Genomic DNA, 22,969 nt, shown 5'->3' with positions numbered 1-22,969 from the left:
ACCCTCTGAATATAATACTACCACACACTGCACCCTCTGAATATAATACTACCACACACTGTACCCACTGAATATAATACTATCACACACTGCTCCCTCTGAATATAATACTATCACACACTGTGCCCTCTAAATATAATACTATCACACACTGCACTCTCTGAATATAATACTACCACACACTGCACCCTCTGAATATAATACTACCACACACTATGCCCTCTAAATTTAATACTACCAAACACTGCACCCTCTGAATATAATACTATCACACACTGCTCCGTCTAAATATAATACTATCATACACTGCACCCTCTAAATATAATACTATCACACACTGTACCCACTGAATATAATACTACCACACACTGTGCCCTCTAAATCTAAAACTACCACACAGTGCATTCTCTGAATATAACTTGCTGTGCACTGCACCCTCTGAATATAATACTACCACACACTGTGCCCTCTAAATTTAATACTACCAAACACTGCTCCCTCTGAATATAATACTATCACACACTGCACCCGTTAAATATAATACTATCACACACTGTACCCACTGAATATAATACTACCACACACTGTGCCCTCTAAATCTAATACTACCACACAGTGCATTCTCTGAATATAACTTGCTGTGCACTGCACCCTCTGAATATAATACTACCACACTGTCACGATGCCGGCTGGCAGGAGGTGGATCCTCTGTGCCAGAGAGGGATTGGCGAGGACCGTGCTAGTGGACCGGTTCTAAGTCACTACTGGTTTTCACCAGAGCCCGCCGCAAAGCGGGATGGTCTTGCTGCGGCGGTAGTGACCAGGTCGTATCCACTAGCAACGGCTCAACCTCTCTGACTGCTGAAGATAGGCGCGGTACAAGGGAGTAGACAGAAGCAAGGTCGGACGTAGCAGAAGGTCGGGGGCAGGCGGCAAGGTTCGTAGTCAGGGTGGATAGCAGAAGTTCTGGTACACAGGCTTTGGACACACAAAACGCTTTCACTAGGCACAAGGGCAACAAGATCCGGCAGGGGAGTGCAGGGGCAGAGATCAGATATAGTCAGGGAGCAGGTGGAAGCCAATTAAGCTAATTGGACCAGGCACCAATCATTGGTGCACTGGCCCTTTAAGTCTCAGGGAGCTGGCGCGCGCGCGCCCTAGAGAGCGGAGCCGCGCGCACCAGCACATGACAGCAGGGGACGGGAACGGGTAAGTGACCTGGGATGCGATTCGCGAGCGGGCGCGTCCCGCTGTGCGAATCGCATCCCCGACGGCCATGACAGTGCAGCGCTCCCGGTCAGCGGGACCGACCGGGGCGCTGCGGAGAGAGAGACGCCGTACGCGCTCCGGGGAGGAGCGGGGACCCGGAGCGCTAGGCGTAACAGTACCCCCCCCCCTTAGGTCTCCCCTTCTCTTTGTCCGGTAACTGCCTCCCCTGGGATGAGGACACCGGGAAAGGATGGAGGGATTCCTCAACGGCAGGCAGAACAGCAGGAGTGGGAATGGGGAGGGAGGGCAGAGGGCGAGGCCTGGCACGGGGCAGTGTGACACCAGGACGAGGGCCATGAGGAGGCACCGAGGCTTGCCTGACTGGACTGGGAGGGGGGGAGAGGCACTTCTTAAGGCAGGCAGAGTCCATAACGACCTTAGGGAGACCGGATACAGGAGGAACCACAGGGTCACGGCAGGGAGTACTGGGAACCGGTTTAAGGCAGTCCTTGAAGCAAGAGGTACCCCAGCTCTTGATCTCCCCTGTGGACCAATCCAGGGTTGGGGAATGGTGTTGAAGCCAGGGTAGTCCAAGGAGAATTTCGGAAGTGCAATTGGAGAGGACCAAAAACTCAATTTTTTCGTGATGAGTTCCGATGCACATTAGGAGGGGCTTCGTGCGGTAACGCACGGTGCAATCCAACCTGGCTCCGTTGACCGCGGAAATGTGGAGTGGCTTGACAAGACGGGTCACTGGGATGCGGAATTTATTCACCAAGGACTCCCGAATAAAATTCCCAGAGGCACCAGAGTCCAGGCAGGCCACGGCTGAGAGGGAAGAGCTGGCTGAAGTAGAAATCCGTACAGGCACCGTGAGACGTGGAGAAGCCGACTTAGCATCAAGAGACGCCACACCCACAAGAGCTGGGTGCGAGCGTGCGTTTCCCAGACGTGGAGGACGGATAGGACAATCCACCAAAAAATGTTCGGTACTGGCACAGTACAGACAAAGATTCTCTTCCTTACGGCGATTCCTCTCTTCCAGGGTCAGGCGAGACCGATCCACTTGCATGGCCTCCTCGGCGGGAGGCCTAGGCGCAGATTGCAATGGAGACTGTGGGAGAGGTGTCCAGAGATCTAAGTCTTTTTCCTGGCGGAGCTCTTGATGCCTCTCAGAAAAACGCATGTCAATGCGAGTGGCTAGATGAATGAGTTCATGCAGGTTAGCAGGAGTTTCTCGTGCGGCCAGAACATCTTTAATGTTGCTGGATAGGCCTTTTTTAAAGGTCGCGCAGAGGGCCTCATTATTCCAGGATAGTTCAGAAGCAAGAGTACGGAATTGTATGGCGTACTCGCCAACGGAAGAATTACCCTGGACCAGGTTCAGCAGGGCAGTCTCAGCAGAAGAGGCTCGGGCAGGTTCCTCAAAGACACTTCGAATTTCCGAGAAGAAGGAGTGTACAGAGGCAGTGACGGGGTCATTGCGGTCCCAGAGCGGTGTGGCCCATGACAGGGCTTTTCCAGACTGAAGTTGCTGAGTCATGGTGGTCAAGTACGACAGCTGGTGCTCTTGTTGGGCGATCTGTCGAGCTTGCTGGGCGACCAGCGTAGTGAGGTCAGAGGCAACTGGCAGGGGAACCTCAGCGGGATCCATGGCCGGATCTACTGTCACGATGCCGGCTGGCAGGAGGTGGATCCTCTGTGCCAGAGAGGGATTGGCGAGGACCGTGCTAGTGGACCGGTTCTAAGTCACTACTGGTTTTCACCAGAGCCCGCCGCAAAGCGGGATGGTCTTGCTGCGGCGGTAGTGACCAGGTCGTATCCACTAGCAACGGCTCAACCTCTCTGACTGCTGAAGATAGGCGCGGTACAAGGGAGTAGACAGAAGCAAGGTCGGACGTAGCAGAAGGTCGGGGGCAGGCGGCAAGGTTCGTAGTCAGGGTGGATAGCAGAAGTTCTGGTACACAGGCTTTGGACACACAAAACGCTTTCACTAGGCACAAGGGCAACAAGATCCGGCAGGGGAGTGCAGGGGCAGAGATCAGATATAGTCAGGGAGCAGGTGGAAGCCAATTAAGCTAATTGGACCAGGCACCAATCATTGGTGCACTGGCCCTTTAAGTCTCAGGGAGCTGGCGCGCGCGCGCCCTAGAGAGCGGAGCCGCGCGCGCCAGCACATGACAGCAGGGGACGGGAACGGGTAAGTGACCTGGGATGCGATTCGCGAGCGGGCGCGTCCCGCTGTGCGAATCGCATCCCCGACGGCCATGACAGTGCAGCGCTCCCGGTCAGCGGGACCGACCGGGGCGCTGCGGAGAGAGAGACGCCGTACGCGCTCCGGGGAGGAGCGGGGACCCGGAGCGCTAGGCGTAACACACACACTGTGCCCTCTAAATTTAATACTACCAAACACTGCACCCTCTGAATATAATACTATCACACACTGCACCCTCTAAATATAATACTATCACACACTGCACCCTCTAAATATAATACTATCACACACTGTACCCACTGAATATAATACTACCACACACTGTACCCTCTGTATATAATACTACCACACACTGTGCCCTCTAAATCTAATACTACCACACAGTGCATTCTCTGAATATAACTTGCTGTGCAGTGCACCATCTGAGTAAAATACCGTAATGTATTGTGGCCCCTAAAAAACGTACCACCCCAGAAATTCCTCATAATATACACTATACTTCTGAAAGGCAAAACACTATGTGCCTTCACATATAGTAATAATGCCCCATCTTGTGCCCCTACATATAATGTGACCCGTCCTGTTCCCCCCACATAATAATGCCCTCTGTGCTGTGCCCCTCATATATAATGCTCCTGTCATGTGCCCCACACATTTAATGCCCCCTGTGCTGTGCCCTTCACATATAATGCCCCCTGTGCTGTGCCCCTCACATATAATGCCCCCATCATGCGCCCCTCACATATAATGCCCCCTGTGCTGTGCCCTTCACATATAAAGCCCCATGTCCTGTCCCCTCAGGGGGCATTATATGTGAGGGGCACAGCACAGGGGGCATTATATGTTTGGAGCACATGACAGGAACATTATATGTGAGGGGCACAGCCCAGGGGGCATTATATGTGAGGGGCGCATTATGGGGGCATTATATGTGAGGGGCACAGCACAGGGGGCATTATATGTGAGGGGCGCATGATGGGGGCATTATATGTGAAGGGCACAGCACAGGGGGAATTATATATGAGGGGTGCATGATGGGGGCATTATATGTGAGGGGCAAAGAATGGGGGCATTATATGTGAGGGGCACATGACAGGAGCATTATATGTGAGGGGCACAGCACAGAGGGAATTATATGTGAGGGGCACAGCACAGGGGGCATTATATGTGTGGGACACAGCACAGGGGGCAATATATGTGAGGGGAACAGCACACAGGGGGCAATATATGGGAGGGGCACAGCACAGGGGGCATTATAAGTGTGGGGCACAGAACAGGGGGCATTATATCATATAATGCCCCCCTGTGCTGTGCCCCACACATATAATGCCCCCTGTGCTGTGCCCCACACATATAATTTATATGTGTGGCACATCACAGGGGGCATTATATGTGAGGGTCACAGCACAGGGGGCATTATATGGGAGGGGCACAGGACAGGGGGGCATTTTATCATATAATGCCCCCCTGTGCTGTGCCCCACACATATAATGCCCCCTGTGCTGTGCCCCTCACATATAATTTATATGTGTGGCACAGCACAGGGGGCATTATATGTGAGGGGCACAGCACATGGGGCATTATATGTGTGGGGCACAGGACAGGGCGGCATTATATGATATAATGCCCCCTGTTCTGTGCCCCACGCATATGATGCCCCCTGTGCTGTGCCCCACACATATAATTTATATGTGTGGCACAGCACAGTGGGCATTATCTGAGGGGCACAGAACAGGGGACATTATATGTGAAGGGCACAGGACAGGGGGCATTATATGTGAGGGGCACAGCACAGGGAGCATTATATGTGAGGGGCACAGGACAGGAGGGCATTATATGATATAATGCCCCCTGTTCTGTGCCCCACACATATAATGCCCCCTGTGCTGTGCCCCACACATATAATTTATATGTGTGGCACAGCACAGGGGGGCATTATATGATATAATTATATAATGCCCCCTGTTCTATGCCACACACATATAATGCCCCCTGTGCCCCACACATATAATTTATATATGTGGCACAGCACAGGGGGCATTATGTGAGGAACACAGCACAGGGGACATTATATGTGAAGGGCACAGGACAGGGGGCCCCCCTGTCATGTACTCTTCACATATAATGCCCCCTGTGCTTTGCCCTGCAGACCCTCAATAAATATTCCCTTTTCTCTGAGCCTCCCCCCCCCCCCCCGCCCTCCTCCTAACAGTGGCGCATATCCTCTTTCCCTAATCCCCTGGACCCTGAGCATACCCTTACTCAAAGTATGCAGGCCGCGGGGACGGGTCCTCCAGGCGCCGGCGCGATGGTGTGACGTCATCGCGCCGGCCTTTAGTGGATCTCGTCCCCGCAGCTCACACATTGTGCACAGCGTGTGTGTAAGGTTAGTGAATGGTGGAGCCGGAGCTTACAGCTTCGGCTCCACCATGCTAGGGAGCGGGGAGACAGCAATCTCGGGGGGGGGGGCAATTGCCCTATTGCCCCCCCCTGGATCCGCCACTGCTCTCTATACTCCCATCCAACCCACCCCACCCCTACCCCGAGCCACCTAGGTTTCCTGCTCCCAAATACTCCATTCACTTTGAACTCTAGGGACTACTTTCTTTCCTTTATAATATATAAGTTCAAATCTCTGTATTTGTTCTACTTCATGAACCCATTCCTTCTTAGATGGACCATTCGGCGCAAACCACTTCCTAAGTATCAAAATCTTTGCTAATCCAAAAATCTTTAAAATAACATTATTCCTGACCCCACTCCATAGGCCTATACCCAAAATTGCTGTCTTCATTTCAAAAGGTATTTTAACTTAAAATTTTTGTTCCACTATTTCATAAATTGCAACCCAAAAATTGTTAATCTTAGGGCATCCCGATAGCATATGTCATAAGTCCGCTTCAGTTTCTTGGCATTTAGGGCAGTTAGGTTCATCTCTTTTCCTGATTTTATATAGGAATTTAGGTGTATATGGCAACCTGTGCGCAATTTTTATCAGTGATATTTAATGGTTCATGTTTAATAAGGATCTATTGATATTTTTGAAAACTTCCCCCACTCCACTTCATCTAGACTTCCCACCTCCTCAAACCATTTCTTTCTGCTTTTAGGTCCTCTCCTTACCAAGGAGGCTTTGACCAATAGACATGTGCAATTCGTTTCGGCACAAAAAAATAAATAATAATAAAAAAGATACAGTAGTGATGGAAAAAATTGTATCTAACGAAATGTATCTTTTTATTATGAAATGTTTATTAATTTTTAAACAGGGATCAATTTATGTGAGTGGGTAAAGCACAAAAAATTTAGCCGACAATAATAAAAATTTATTGTGTGCGTGTTTTTCACTTTTTTTTTTTTTTTTACATTGTTTAGGTAGTACTACTACTCCCAGCATGGAACACACTGTTCCATGATGGGAGTAGTAGTTACCTGTACTAATTGACAGATCGCCAGGGTCCCTTGTGATCCTCTTGTATAATGTATAGATGAGGAGGCTGCTCTTCTATGGTCCCCTGCACTGACATATATATATATATATATATATATATATATATATATATATATATTTATATATACACACCTATTCATATTTCCCGCAGAGCTGTGATTGGCCAGATGGTTCCAACCAATCACAGCTCTCTGTGAGAAATAGGAATATGTGTATATATACGGCCGTGCAGGGGACCATAGGAGAGCGTCCGCCGCATCCATACATTATACAGGAGCATCACAGCGGGTGTCTGGAGTGATACCCGCAGTGATCTTTCCTTAACTACAAGTACTACTACTCCCAACATGGAGTACACTCTGCTCCATGCTGGGAGCTGTAGTACCTGCATTAATAGACAGATCGCAGTGGGTGTCAGAAGTTACACTCGCTGCGATATGTCTATTAATGCAGGTACTACAGCTCCCGGCATGGAGCAGAGTGTGCTCCATGTTGGGAGTAGTAGTACCTGCAGTAAGGGACAGATCACAGCGGATGCCACTCCTCCTGACACCCGCTGCATTCCTCCTGATGTGAATGTCGGGATCAGCTGTTCTCAAGGCTACAGAGCCGGGAGAACAGCTGACGCTGAGCCGTAGGTATACATCGCATATCTACTGCCCAGCAACAACTTACAGTGAGCCTGCAATGTGTATACAGTATACACATTGCTGGCTCACTTAACCCCTTGCTGAGCTGTGCGCTATACGCAAGCCCAGCAAGGAAAGAGTTAACTTACACTGCTGGACAGTGTAGGTTAACCCTTTGGGCGGTATACACTATATACAGCTATCTATAGATAGCTGTATATAGTGTATAAAGAAGAAGAAGTCCGCTTACTTCCCTCGAGTCCCGGGCAGGTCCGTGTAGCGCCATCCCTAGTGATGACGTCATTAGGGGGGGGAGCTACAGACGGGATTCAGGCTAGTCTGAAGCTTTGTTCACAGGCTGTCTGGGCATGCTGGGAGTTGTAGTTTTGCACCAATTGGTGGCTCCCTGTTAGGGTAGACATTGCATCATGGGTGCTCTCCCCAGCGGACAGCGCCAAAAATGTCATAACCAATTTTTCTCTTTTCTCGTTTCAGATCCGTGTATGCAGAGGATTACGGCAGATTCGATGGATTACGGCGGATTCATTTTTTTTCTTTTAATAAAATGGTTAACGAGGGCTGTGGGGAAGTGTTTTTTAAAATAAAACAATTTTTCCAATATGTTGTGTTTTTTTTATTGAATTTTCAGGCTTAGTAGTGGAAGCCGGTCTTATTGATGGAATCCATTACTAAGCCAGGGCTTAGCGCTAGCCCCAAAAACAGCTAGTGTTAACCCCCAATTATTACCCCAGTACCCACCGCCACAGGGGTGCCGGGAAGAGCCGGTACCAACAGGCTCCGGGCGTCAAAAATGGCGCTCCTGGGCCTAGGCGGTAACAGGCTGGCGTTATTTAGGCTGGGGAGGGCCAGTAACAATGGTCCTCGCCCACCCTGGTAACATCAGGCTGTTGCTGTTTAGTTTATATTGTGCTGAGAATGAAAATACAGGGAACCCTATGCGTCTTTTTATTTTTTTAAAATTAAATATTATTTAAATAATAAATAAAAAAAACTTATAGGGTTCCCCGTATTTTCATTCTCAGCACAATACCAACCAAACAGCAACAGAATGACATTACCAGAGTGGGCGAGGACCATTGTTACTGGCCCTCCCCAGCCTAAATAACGCCAGCTTGTTACCGCCTAGGCCCAGGAGCACCATTTTTGATGCTCTGGGCCTGTTGGTACCGGCTCTTCCCGGCACCCCTGTGGCGGTGGGTACTGGGGTAATAATTGGGGGTTAGCGCTAGCTGTTTTTGGGGCAAGCGCTAAGCCCTGGCTTAGTAATGGATTCCGTCAATAAGACCGGCTTCCACTTCTAAGCCTGAAAATTCAATTAAAAAAAACACAACACATTGGAAAAATTATTTTATTTTAAAAAACACTTCTCCACAGCCCTCGTTAACCATTTTATTAAAAGAAAAAAATTAATTCGCCATAATCCATTGAATCCGCTGTAATCCTCTGCATACACGGATCTGAAACGAGAAGAAAAAAGAACACAAAAAATTGGTTATGACATTTTTGGCGCTGTCCGCTGGGGAGAGCACCCATGATGCAATGTCTACCCAAACAGGGAGCAAACAGGCATGCTGGGAGTTGTAGTTTAGCAACAGCTGGAGTCTACCTGTCTGGGTAGACACTGGCAGAAGGGTCTGTTCCCATTATTCAAAACGGACAATGTGAACAGAGCTTCAGACTAGCCTGAATCCCGTCTGTAGCTCCGCCCCTGATGACGTCATCACTAGGGGGCAGAGCTACACGAACCTGCCCAGGACTCGAGGGAAGTAAGCGGACTTCATCTTCTGTATACACTATATACAGCTATCTATAGATAGCTGTATATAGTCCATACTCATATGAAAGAAATGATACGCTGCACTCACCAGGATTCCAACCAAAGTGTCTTCTTTATTTGTAAAGGATAAAACACGGCAGCAGGTACAGCGGGAGAGCGGTTTCACAGACGAGCGGGGGGAGTGGCTTATACGCTTGCACCATGAGCACCATAGCCGCAGGAGCACACCTGATTATTCCCCACTGATAGCACTTCCATACAAGAGACATTCAAACAGGTTACTGGTGCCGGTACTAATTCCTTCTACGTAAGAAGCTGTATATAGTGTATAGCGCATAGCTCAGCAAAGGGTTAAGTGAGCAAGCAATGTGTATACTGTATACACATTGCAGGCTCACTGTAAGTTCTTGCTGGGCGGTAGATATATGATGTATACCTACGACTCAGCGTCAGCTGTTCTCCGGGCTCTGTAGCCTTGAGAACAGCTGATCCCGACATTCACATCAGGAGGATCGCAGCGGGTGTCAGGAGGAGTGACATCCGCTGTGATCTATCCCGCATGGAACAGGGTGTACTCCATGTTGGGAGTAGTAGTACTTGTAGTTAAGGAAAGATCACTGCAGGTATCACTCCTGACACCCGCTGTGATGCTCCTGCATAATGTATAGATGCGGCGGCCGCTCTCCTATGGTCCCCTGCACGGCCGTATATATACACATATTCCTATTTCTCACAGAGAGCTGTGATTGGCTGGAACCATCTGGCCAATCACAGCTCTGCGGGAAATATGAATATGTGTATATATACGTGAGTGCAGGGGACCATAGAAGAGCGGCCGCCCGCATCTATACATTATATAAGAGGATCGCAAGGGACCCCTGCGATCTGTCAATTAGTACAGGTAACTACTACTCCCATCATGGAACAGTGTGTTCCATGCTGGGAGTAATAGTACTACCTTAAAAATGGGGAAAAAAAAAAGGGAGAAACACGCACACACTACATTTTTATTATTGACGGCTACATTTTTAGTGCTTTACCCGCTCACATAAATTGATCCCTGTTTAAAAATTAATAAACATTTCATAATAAAAATATACATTTCGTTAGATACAATTTTTTCCATCACTACTGTATCTTTTTTATTATTTTTTTTTATGGTACCCTAAAAATTTTTAATAAAAAAGGTATCTCCATAATTTTTTAGGATCGCTAAAGTCCAAAAAAGAATACAAATATTTACCCGAATACCAAATGTATCTGAAAGAAAAGGAAAAACCCGAATACCGAATGTATCCGAAAAATCAAACCGAACACCCGAATACCGAATGTATCCGAAAAATCTAAACCAAGAATATTACCGAACCGAAAATTTTATACAAAACGAAACGAAAATTTTTCTTATGCACACGTCTATTGCCAATTCCCTATTAAGCTTGCCCAGTAGCTTTTTTGTTGTTGGGGGGATATTAAATACATAATCCATAAACTCGTGTTCACTAATTCCCCATCTGGGGTTCATTTTATCTTTCTCATAGGCACTCCTTACTGAGTTATACAGAAAGAGCTGGTTCTGTCTAAGATTAAATTCCCTAATCAGTGTATTCCATTCTACTATATTATTATCTACTACTAGCTGAGTACCCGGTGTTGCCCGGTTTTTCCTTCCTAATCCTTGTTGGGGAGGAAATTCAACAAAGGAGGAAGCTTTTGACTTTATATCCTGTCCTCATATATTGTTGTCATATCCCAACCCCATATCCCGTCCTCATATATCAACCTCATATCCGGTCCTCATAACCCGTCGTCATATCTCGACCTCATATCCTGACCTCCTATTTAGTCCTCATATCTCAACCTCCTATCCCGTACTCATATCCCGACCTCCTATCCCATCCTCCTATCTCAACCTCATATCCTGTCCTCATATCCTGACCGCATATTTCGACCTCCTATCCCGACCTCATATCCAGTCCCCATATCCTGACTTCCTATCCCGTCCTCCTATTTTGAACTCATATCCCGTCCTCATATCCCGACCTCATATCCCATCCTCCTATCCCGACCTCCTATCCCAACCTCATATCCCATCCTCATATTCCGACCTCCTATCTCGACCTCCTTTCTCGACCTCGTATCCCATCCTCATATCCCGACCTCATATGCTGCCCTCATATCCCGACCTCATATCTCTACCTCCTATCCCAACCCGTAATATGTGTACCAGGTATTATTGAAATATCTCCAGCCGTACGGAAGTTATGTGGGAACATACATTTCCCCTTGATTTGCATGGGACTTTAAACAAAAACCCTGACCCTCACAAATGGGGGTAGTTAAGGGTTAAATTAACTATCCTATATTTTAAGTGGACATATAAGTAACATGTGACCAAGTATTACCGAAATATCTCCAGCCGTTTGGAAGTTATGCAATAACATATATTTCCCATAGACTTGTATGGGACTTTAAACAAAAACCCTGAGTAAGGGTTAAATTACCTATCCTATGTTTGGTGTTGACATATAAGTAACATGTGTGCCAAGTTTCATGTTAATTTCTTTAGCCGTTTGGAAGTTTTTGTGGAACATACACACATACATACATACATACACACACAACACACACACACGTTGAGTTATTTATATATATATATATATATATATATATATATATATATATATATATATACAAAGAAATGGTGCAGCACTCCATAAGTAAATCCAAGGTGCAAAAAAGATTTATTCACTTCACATCATAGCATAGCAACGTTTCAGATCACACAGGATCCTTTTTCAAGCTTTTCGAGCTTGAAAAAGGATCCTGTGTGATCTGAAACGTTGCTATGCTATGATGTGAAGTGAATAAATCTTTTTTGCACCTTGGATTTACTTATGGAGTGCTGCACCATTTCTTTGGATGGATTAATTTTGGGACTTTGATCAAGTTCATTTGGAGCTGGCACCCGACTATTTTTTTCATCAAGCTAAGTAGTGCTGCAAAACCACCTTGTTTTTTATATATATATATATATATATATATATATATATATATATATATTAAATTATTCACTCTCCTAATTCCCAATTGACATACTCTTTTAATTTAGCCAATTCTGGCAAATACCCATTCTCCCATAACATTGTGTACTGTAAACTCCCTTTTATCCCAATTAAACGTCTTGTGAATTTCCATACTTTATTTAACACTAGCTGAGTACCCGGCGTTGCCTGGTTTTTCCTTCCTAATCCTTGTTGGGGAGGAAAATCAACAAAGGAGGAAGCTTTTGTCTTCATATCCAGTCCTCATATATTGTTGTCATATCCCAACCCCTTATCCCGTCCTCGCATCTCAACCTCATATCCCATCCTCATATCCCGTCCTCATAACCCCGTCATCATATCTCGACCTCATATCCTGACCTCCTATTCCGTCATCATATCTCGACCTCATATCCCGTACTCCTATCCCGTACTCATATCCTGACCTACTATCTCGATCTCATATCCCGTCCTCCTATCCCATCCTCCTATCTCAACCTCATATCCTGTCCTCATATCCCATCCTCCTATCCAGACCTCCTATTCCGACCTCCTATACAGTCCCCATATCCTGATCTCCTATCCTGTCCTCCTATCTCAACCTCATATCCTGTCCTCATATCCTGACCTCATATGCCATCCTCCTATCCCGACCTCCTATCCTGACCTCATATCCCATCCTCATATTCCGACCTCCTATCTCGACCTCCTATCTCAAGGTCATATCCCATCCTCATATCCCAACCTCATATCCCGACCCGTAATATGTGTACCAGGTATTATTGAAATATCTCCAGATGTACAGAGGTTAAGTGGGAACATACATTTGCCATTGATTTGAATGGGACTTTAACCAAAAATCCCGACCCTCACAAATGGGGGTAGTTAAGGGTTAAATTAACTATCCAATATTTTAAGTTGACATATAAGTAATATGTGACCAAGTATTATCGAAATATCTCCAGCCGTTTGGAAGTTATGCAGTAACATATATTTCCCATAGACTTGTATGGGACTTTAAACAAAAACCATGACCCTGGCAAATGGGGGTGAGTAAGGGTTAAATCACCTATCCTATGTTTGTTGTTGACATATAAGTAACATGTGTGCCAAGTTTCATGTTAATATCTTTAGCCTTTGGATGTGATGCTGGAACATACATAGACACACACACACACACACACACATTGGCCTTCATTTACTAAAGTCCAAACGACTCTTTTTCTCGGTTATCGGAGTGGGTTTTTTTCACTCTGAAATATACGTGTTTTATGCAAAAATGGGCGTTTTACCGACAAAAAACAAAAATACTGGGGGTACTTCAAAAATCACTCGAGAAAAAGTGTGAGTTTGCCTCACACAATAACCGACAGCTAAGAGGCCAAATGAAATTCGAAAAATGGAGGGATTTCTAACAAGGGACTGTTTACCATTGGGTTTTTTGTGAAAGTAACTTGTTTTATAACCTGAAAACATTTTGTACAGTTCAACACTTTTATGAATAAAATATTGAATGCTTTAGTGATAGTTAATGTTTATATATGTTTTTCTTTTTAACACATTTGCTATAATAGGTTTAAATCAATTTAACACCCAAGCTGATAAACAAGGATAATTGTTGTAATGTTTGAAAAATTATAACACTTGAATACTTTGATTCATGAAAATTTTTTTAAACAAACAAGTCTAAACCATTTTGACTCACACAACTAATTTCTTTGGCTCAGAGTTTGTGCGACACAATTGACTAGTGCGACACAAAAAAACGAAATGTGCGACAGAATAGTAAATAAGCCTGAAAAAAAAGACAAGTGATATTAAAATCACTCCAGAATAAACACTTCACTCTTAGTAAATCAGGGCCATTGAGTTTTATATATATATATATAGAGATTTTGCAAACAGGTATCCTGCTCACCTCTTTATATAGACATCTACCACTTTCAATTAATTCCAACGTAGTGCCACCCCTACTTCCCCATTTATTCAAAAACATTTTAAGTGATTTATCCTCAGTTACCATAAATTCGAGTTGTGCCGCTATATAATACAAATGCATATTTGGAATTCCCAGTCCCCCATTTTCCAATGAGGGGGCCAGGAACTCTTGTTTCATGCGAACCCCTTTCCTACCCCATATTGAATTGTTTGCCTCTACCTCTACTTTTAAAGTGTTGTGTCCCCAACCATATCAGTGCTGCCCTTATTACGTATAATACCATCGGGAATATAATCATCTTTACCAGCATAATTCTTTCTGCCATATTTATAGGTAATTTCTTCCAGATTTGAATTTTACTCTTTACCTTTTCTATTTGTGGCCTAACATTTAATTGCGCAAACTCCTTTATTTTTCTTGTGACCTTCACTCCCAGATAGTCCAGCGACTCATGTTCCTGCAGCACATGTAACTCTTCTGGAAGTCCTCGTCTCTCCCTCTGCAACATTAATAAACCAGATTCCAATGAAGGGGTACTCCGGCGCCAAGACATCTTATCCCCTATCCAAAGGACTGCTGGGGACCCCCGTGATCTTTCACGCAGCACCCCGTTACCATCAGCCCCCGGAGCATATTCGCTGCGGGTCTGATGACTGACGATCACAGGGCCGGAGTATTGTCACATCACGGCTCTGCCCCCGTGTGACGTCACGCCCCCTCCATGCAAGCCTATGGGAGGGGGCGTGCTGCGTGAAAGATCACAGGGGTCCCCAGCGGCGATTTTGAATTACTATAATGTATAGCTGGTTTCCCAATAAGGCAGGCTTTGTAGATGAAATTTAATAGCAGTTATAATATCTGCACAGAGCTAACTATGGTAATTTGTGTATTTAACTAAATGAAATGCATACTTTAACCCCTTGGTACCGTTAACGTCTGTTACGAACTTATGGACCATATAAGTATATTAAAAGTATACTCATATATTACTTGTATATTACAGCACTGTCATGGTGCAGGCTCAGGAGCTATAAATTTGTATATATTTACTGTAAAATACTATTCAAAGCAGAATCACAACAAAGAAGATAAGCATACAATTAAACTAAATAAAACGCATACTTTAACCCCCTGGTACCATCACTGTCTCAAATTTTCCACCTACAGACCCATATGAGGGCTTGTTTTTTGCGCCACCAATTTTACTTTGTAATACTGTCAATCAATTCACCACCAAATCTACAGCAAAACCAGAAAAATATTTGTGAGGCAAAATTTTTAAAAAAACACACGTCATTTTGTAAATATGGGGGGATTCCCATTCTACGCAGTGCCCTTTTTGGTAAAAATTAGACCTTATATTTATTCTGTAGGTCCATACAATTAAAGTGAACTTATATAGGTTTGATTTTTTTTTACTTGTTTTAAAAAAGTATAACTTTTTGTTCGAAAATTGTGTTTAAACTTGTCCTCTTCTGACCCCTAAAAACTTTTATATTTTTCCCGTATACGGGGCTATATGAGGGCTCATTTATTTGCTCTGCGCGCTAGCTGAGTTCAGTCAGCGGGCAGAGCTGCCACGAGAGGACCGGGACCCCCCTCTGCACCATCAGAGCCCCCTAAGGAGCCCCTAGATCAGGGAGAGCAGTATTCAGGGCAAGGTAGGCATTCTGTGCCCAAAAAAAGTAAAAAATAAAGTAAACCCCCCCTGACCCCCTAATAGATCCCCAAGGGTCCACTATCACCTGATCCCGGGCCCTATTAGGGGTTCAGGGTGCTGCGAGTGCCACCCATTTTTTTTTTTTTTTTTAGCCGCAGCTTTTTTTTTTTCCCTGTAAGTTTACACTAAGCACCACACACTACATACTTCCCTTCCCTTTTTTTTCAGTGACAGCCTGGTCAATCACATGGTGGAGCAAACAAACTTGTATGCCCAGCAGTTCATTGCCCACCACCCAGATTCGCTTTTGGCCAGGTCCAATGAATGGCGCACCATTGATGCAGCGGAAATGAGGACATTTTGGGGCCTCACGCTGCATATGGGCCTGGACAAAAAACCAAGTGCTCGTCATTACTGGAGCGGGGACGTCCCATACCATACCCCGCTTTACAGTATGGCGATGACACGGAGGCAGTACGAGGCCATTCGGAAATGCCTGCATTATGTAGATAATGCGGCATGTCCGCCCCAAGGTGATCCCGCCCTTGACCGGCTTTACAAAGTGAGGCCAGTCAACGATCACTTTGGGGCCAAATTTTTGGAGACCTACGTACTCCTCAGGGACCTCTCGGTAGATGAGTCTCATCCTCGGTAGATGAGACTCATCCTCCGCCAGTATATTCCCTCGAAGCGGGCGCGGTATGGCGTGAAACTCTACAAACTCTGCGAGAGAACCTCCGGGTACACTTGCAAGTTTAGAGTATATGAGGGACGAGATTCCCGTATTGAACCCCCAGAATGTCCCCCCACTCTGGGTGTTAGCGGGAAAATCGTTTGGGACCTTTTGCACCCATTGCTGGATAAGGGTTTCCACGTATACGTGGATAACTTTTATACCAGCATCCCTCTGTTCAAATCCCTTTCCGCCAGATCCACGTCCGCTTGTGGGACCGTGTGTAAGAACCAGAGAGGCCTCCCTCTAAATTTGGTCCAGTCGCCTATTTCCAAGGGTGAGTCCCGTGCCCTGACCCATGATAACCTGTTGTTGGTGAAGTATGAGGATAAGAGGGGTGTCCTTATACTCACCACTATTCATGGGAACGGCAGCACGAGGTACCGTGGGACCGATCCTCAAGCCAGATTGTATTCTGGACTACAATCGGTATATGGGGGGAGTTGATCTCTCAGATCAAGTCCTCCAGCCATATAACGCCATGCGGAAAACACGGGCATGGTACAAAAAAGTTGCGGTCTACATGGTACAGGTTGCCATGTACAACGCTTTTGTACAATCCCAGTACGCTGGCAACACAGGGACATTCCTCCAGTACCAAGAAGAAGTCCTAAGGTTCCTGATCTTTGGCGACCGGGAAAGATCAGGCCGGACTTCCCAAGGGTCTGGAGTTATAGGCGCCGGCCAACACTTTCCAGGTGAGGTCCCCCACACTGGAAAGAAGGGACGATCCCAGAAAAAATGCAGAGTGTGTCGCAGGAAGGGGATACGGAAGGACACCATCCATCAGTGCGACACTTGCCTAGATAATCCGGGCCTCTGCATAGGCTACTTCAGGGAGTATCACACTTCCATGGAGCCCTAAATTTTCCCTTTACATTTTGAATTGTCCATAATTTGACCAATGTACCAAGTCCAGAGTACATTCCAAATTTTAACCCCATAAATCACTAAATTGCCCAAAAAACTGAAAAAAAAAATCAAAGTAACCTGAAGACCTCTGGGTTTTTCTTTCAAAAAAATGGGTCATAGGTCACTGAGTCACTCTCATCGGGGACTTTTTATGTTGCCTCAAATGCGCAGCGCTCTCTCTCTCTCCACCTGAGCGGGTGCACATTTGAGGCAACAGGTTAGGGACGGCCACACACATCACATTCCCAGAATGATGACTCATAGCATAGGGTTTGGGGCGGGCATATTTTTTTTTTAGTTTTGGCTATCCTCTGGGTCATCATTCTGGGAACATATTGTTACGCCTAGCGCTCCGGGTCCCCGCTCCTCCCCGGAGCGCTCACGGCATCTTTCTCCCTGCAGCTCCCCGGTCAGCGCTGACCGGGAGCGCTGCTCTGCCATGGCCGTTGGGGATGCGATTCGCACAGCGGGACGAGCCCGCTCGCGAATCGCATCCCAGGTCACTTACCCGTTCCCGTCTCCTGCGGTCATGTGCTGGCGCGCGCGGCTCCGCTCTCTAGGGCGCGCGCGCGCCAGCTCCCTGAGACTTAAAGGGCCAGTGCACCAATGATTGGTGCCTGGCCCAATTAGCTTAATTGGTTCCCACCTGTTCCCTGGTTATATCTAGTCTCCTCCCTTGCACTCCCTTGCCGGATCTTGTTGCCTTAGTGCCAGTGAAAGCGTTCTTTGTGTGTTTATACCCTGTGTACCAGAACTTCTGCTATCTCCCCTGACTACGAACCTTGCCGCCTGCCCCCGACCTTCTGCTACGTCCGACTTTGCTTCTGCCTACTCCCTTGTACCTCGCCTATCTTCAGCAGCCAGAGAGGTGTGCCGTTGCTAGTGGATACGACCTGGTCACTACCGCCGCAGCAAGACCATCCCGCTTTGCGGCGGGCTCTGGTGAAAACCTGTAGTGTCTTAGAACCGGTCCACTAGCACGGTCCTCGCTATCCCTCTCTGGCACAGAGGATCCACCTCCTGCCAGCCGGCATCGTGACAGTAGATCCGGCCATGGATCCCGCTGAGGTTCCCCTGCCAGTTGCCTCTGATATCACCACGGTGGTCGCCCAGCAAGCCCGACAGATCGCCCATCTAACCCACCAGATGTCGGAAATGTCCACCATTGTGCACCAACTTCAGTCGCAACTTCATCAGCAATCATCTCCTCCGCCAGCTCCTGCACCTCCTCCGCAGCGAGTGGCCACTCCTAGCCTCCGCCTGTCCTTGCCGGACAAATTTAATGGGGACTCTAAGTTTTGCCGTGGCTTTCTTTCGCAATGTTCCCTGCACTTGGAGATGATGTCGGACCAGTTTCCTACTGAAAGGTCTAAGGTGGCTTTCGTAGTCAGCCTTCTGTCTGGAAAAGCCCTGTCATGGGCCACACCGCTCTGGGACCGCAATGACTCCGTCACTGCCTCTGTACACTCCTTCTTCTCGGAAATTCGAAGTGTCTTTGAGGAACCTGCCCGAGCCTCTTCTGCTGAGACTGCCCTGCTGAACCTGGTCCAGGGTAATTCCTCCGTTGGCGAGTACGCCATACAATTCCGTACTCTTGCTTCTGAACTATCCTGGAATAATGAGGCTCTCTGCGCGACCTTTAAAAAAGGCCTATCCAGCAACATTAAAGATGTTCTGGCCGCACGAGAGACTCCTGCTAACCTGCATGAACTCATTCATCTAGCCACTCGCATTGACATGCGTTTTTCTGAGAGGCATCAAGAGCTCCGCCAGGAAAAAGACTTAGATCTCTGGACACCTCTCCCACAGTCTCCACTGCAATCTGCGCCTAGGCCTCCCGCCGAGGAGGCCATGCAAGTGGATCGGTCTCGCCTGACCCTGGAAGAGAGGAATCGCCGTAAGGAAGAGAATCTTTGTCTGTACTGTGCCAGTACTGAACATTTTTTGGTGGATTGCCCAATCCGTCCTCCACGTCTGGGAAACGCACGCTCGCACTCAGCTCTCGTGGGTGTGGCGTCTCTTGATGCCAAGTCTTCTTCTCCACGTCTCACGGTACCTGTTCGGATTTCCACTTCAGCCAGCTCTCCCCTCTCAGCCGTGGCCTGTCTGGACTCTGGAGCTTCTGGGAATTTTATTCGGGAGTCCTTTGTGAATAAATTCCATATTCCGGTGACCCGTCTTGTCAAGCCACTCCACATTTCCGCGGTCAACGGAGCCAGGTTGGACTGTACCATACGTTTCCGCACGGAGCCCCTTCTTATGAGCATCGGATCTCATCACGAGAGGATTGAACTTTTGGTCCTCCCCAATTGCACCTCGGAAATTCTCCTTGGACTTCCCTGGCTTCAACTTCATTCCCCAACCCTGGATTGGTCCACTGGGGAGATCAAGAGTTGGGGGTCCTCTTGTGCCAAGAACTGTCTAAAACCGGTTCCCAGTAACCCTTGCCGTAACTCTGTGGTTCCTCCTGTATCCGTTCCCCCTAAGGTCATTAAGGACTCTGCCTGCCACAGGAAATGCCCCTCCCCCCCTCCCAGTTCCATCAGGCAAGCTTCTGTGTCCCCTCATGGCCCTCGTCCTGGTGTCACACTGCCCCGTGCCAGGTCTCGCCCTCTGCCCTCTCTCCCCATTCCTACTCCTGCGGTTCTGCCTGCCGTTGAGGAATCCCTCCATCCTTTCCCGGTGTCCTCATCCCAGGGGAGGCAGTTACCCGATAAAGAGAAGGGGAGACCTAAGGGGGGGGGTACTGTTACGCCTAGCGCTCCGGGTCCCCGCTCCTCCCCGGAGCGCTCACGGCGTCTTTCTCCCTGCAGCTCCCCGGTCAGCGCTGACCGGGAGCGCTGCTCTGCCATGGCCGTTGGGGATGCGATTCGCACAGCGGGACGAGCCCGCTCGCGAATCGCATCCCAGGTCACTTACCCGTTCCCGTCTCCTGCGGTCATGTGCTGGCGCGCGCGGCTCCGCTCTCTAGGGCGCGCGCGCGCCAGCTCCCTGAGACTTAAAGGGCCAGTGCACCAATGATTGGTGCCTGGCCCAATTAGCTTAATTGGTTCCCACCTGTTCCCTGGTTATATCTAGTCTCCTCCCTTGCACTCCCTTGCCGGATCTTGTTGCCTTAGTGCCAGTGAAAGCGTTCTTTGTGTGTTTATACCCTGTGTACCAGAACTTCTGCTATCTCCCCTGACTACGAACCTTGCCGCCTGCCCCCGACCTTCTGCTACGTCCGACTTTGCTTCTGCCTACTCCCTTGTACCTCGCCTATCTTCAGCAGCCAGAGAGGTGTGCCGTTGCTAGTGGATACGACCTGGTCACTACCGCCGCAGCAAGACCATCCCGCTTTGCGGCGGGCTCTGGTGAAAACCTGTAGTGTCTTAGAACCGGTCCACTAGCACGGTCCTCGCTATCCCTCTCTGGCACAGAGGATCCACCTCCTGCCAGCCGGCATCGTGACACATATCCTGTTTTATTATGAGTTATAATTTTCTGACCCACATATTACGGGCCTCTGTACCCCACTTGTGTACCCCAGTTACGGCCCGTTGTCCCCCATAGTGTTCCCCTATTTTAGGGCTCAATGCTCCCCCCCATTAATTCTCCTTGAGGGGGGGTCCCACATCCTGGCTCTATTAAGCTCAAGGCCCCTGACTGACTTCACGCTATACCAAAGACCCGCTGTGCCTCCGCCAAGCCATAATCATTCAAAAATAAGGTATGTTGGTGAAAATATACATTTTTAGTGAAATTTTTTTTTTTTTACATATGCAAAAATTGTGAAACCCCTGTGGGGTATTAAGGCTCACTTAATTCCTTGTTTTGTTCCCCAAGGGGTCTAGTTTCTAAAATGGTATGCCATGTGGGGGGCTTTCTGCTGTCCTGGCACCATAGGGGCTTCCTAAATGCAACATGTCCCCCCCATTTCAGCAAAGTTTGCAAATGTGACTTCTTCTCTTCTGAGAATTGTAGTTCGCCAGCAGTGCACTTCAGCTCCACCTATGGGGTACTGCCATGCTCATAAGAGATGGGGTTACAAATTGTGGGGGTCTTTTCTGCTATTAACCCTTGCAAAAATGTGAAATTTGGGGGGGGAACCCACATTTTAGTGAAAAAAATATTTTTTTTTTACATATGCAAAAGTCGTGAAACCCCTGTGGGGTATTAAGGCTCACTTAATTCCTTATTACGTTCCCCAAGGGGTCTAGTTTCCAAAATGGTATGGCATGTGTTTTTTTTTTTTGCTGTCCTGGCACCATAGGGGCTTCCTAAATGCGACATGCCCCCCAAGCAACATTTGCTCTCAAAAAGCCAAATGTTACTCCTTCTCTTCTGAGCATTGTAGTTCGCCTCCAGTACACTTCAGCTCCACTTATGGGGTACCCCCATACTCAGAAGAGATGGGGTTACAAATTTTTGGGGGGTCTTTTCTGCTATTAACCCTTGCAAAAATGTGAAATTTGGGGGGAGACACGCATTTTAGTGAAAGCATTTTTTTTTTACGTATGCAAAAGTCGTGAAACCTCTGTGGGGTATTAAGGCTCCCTTAATTCCTTGTTACGTTCCCCAAGGGGTCTAGTTTCCAAAATGGTATGCCATGTGTTTTTTTTTTTTGCTGTTCTGGCACCATAGGAGCTTCCTAAATGCAACATGCCCCCCAAAAACCATTTCAGAAAAACGTACTCTCCAAAATCCCCTTGTCGCTCCTTCGCTTCTGAGCCCTCTACTGCACCCGCCGAACAATTTACATAGACATATGAGGTATGTGCTTACTCGAGAGAAATTGGGCTACAAATATAAGTATACATTTTCTCCTTTTACCCCTTGTAAAAATAAAAAAATTGGGTCTACAAGAACATGCGAGTGTAAAAAATGAAGATTGTGAATTTTCTCCTTCACTTTGCTGCTATTCCTGTGAAACACCTAAAGGGTTAAAACACTGACTGAATGTCATTTTGAATACTTTGGGGGTTGCAGTTTTTATAATGGGGTCATTTGTGTGGTATTTCTAATATGAAGACCCTTCAAATCCACTTCAAACCTGAACTGGTCCCTGAAAAATAGTGAGTTTGAAAACTTTGTGAAAAATTGGAAAATTGCTGCTGAACTTTGAAGCCCTCTGGTGTCTTCCAAAAGTAAAAACATGTCAACTTTATGATGCAAACATAAAGTAGACATATTGAATATGTAAATCAAAAAAAAATTATTTGGAATATCAATTTTCCTTACAAGCAGAGAGCTTCAAAGTTAGAAAAATGCTAAATTTTCAATTTTTTCATCAAATTTGGGGATTTTTCACCAAGAAAGGATGCAAGTTACCACAGAAATTTACCACCATGTTAGAGTAGAATATGTCACGAAAAAACAATCTCGGAATCAGAATGATAAGTA

At 47.0% G+C, this 22,969-nt stretch overlaps 1 protein-coding gene across 2 annotated transcripts in view; it reads right to left on the bottom strand.

Moving 5' to 3' along the window:
• FAM120B (family with sequence similarity 120B) overlaps positions 1 to 22,969 on the bottom strand; it is a 305,127-nt gene that overhangs the window by 63,179 nt on the left and 218,979 nt on the right. Inside the window, exon 14 of one of the 2 annotated variants that reach the window (XR_008891441.1) lies at positions 14,650 to 14,781. The gene's annotated coding sequence lies outside the window, so the exon portion shown is untranslated. Of the gene's footprint in view, positions 1 to 14,227; positions 14,782 to 22,969 lie in introns of those variants that run through there. The other variant, XR_008891440.1, reaches the window with a different exon arrangement.

The sequence above is a fragment of the Hyla sarda genome, chromosome 3, assembly GCF_029499605.1.
Source record: "Hyla sarda isolate aHylSar1 chromosome 3, aHylSar1.hap1, whole genome shotgun sequence".
Classification (NCBI taxonomy): Eukaryota; Metazoa; Chordata; class Amphibia; order Anura; family Hylidae; genus Hyla; species Hyla sarda.
The sequence above is the reverse complement of the archived record's forward strand: the minus strand, read 5'-3'. Positions and strand labels throughout refer to the sequence as shown.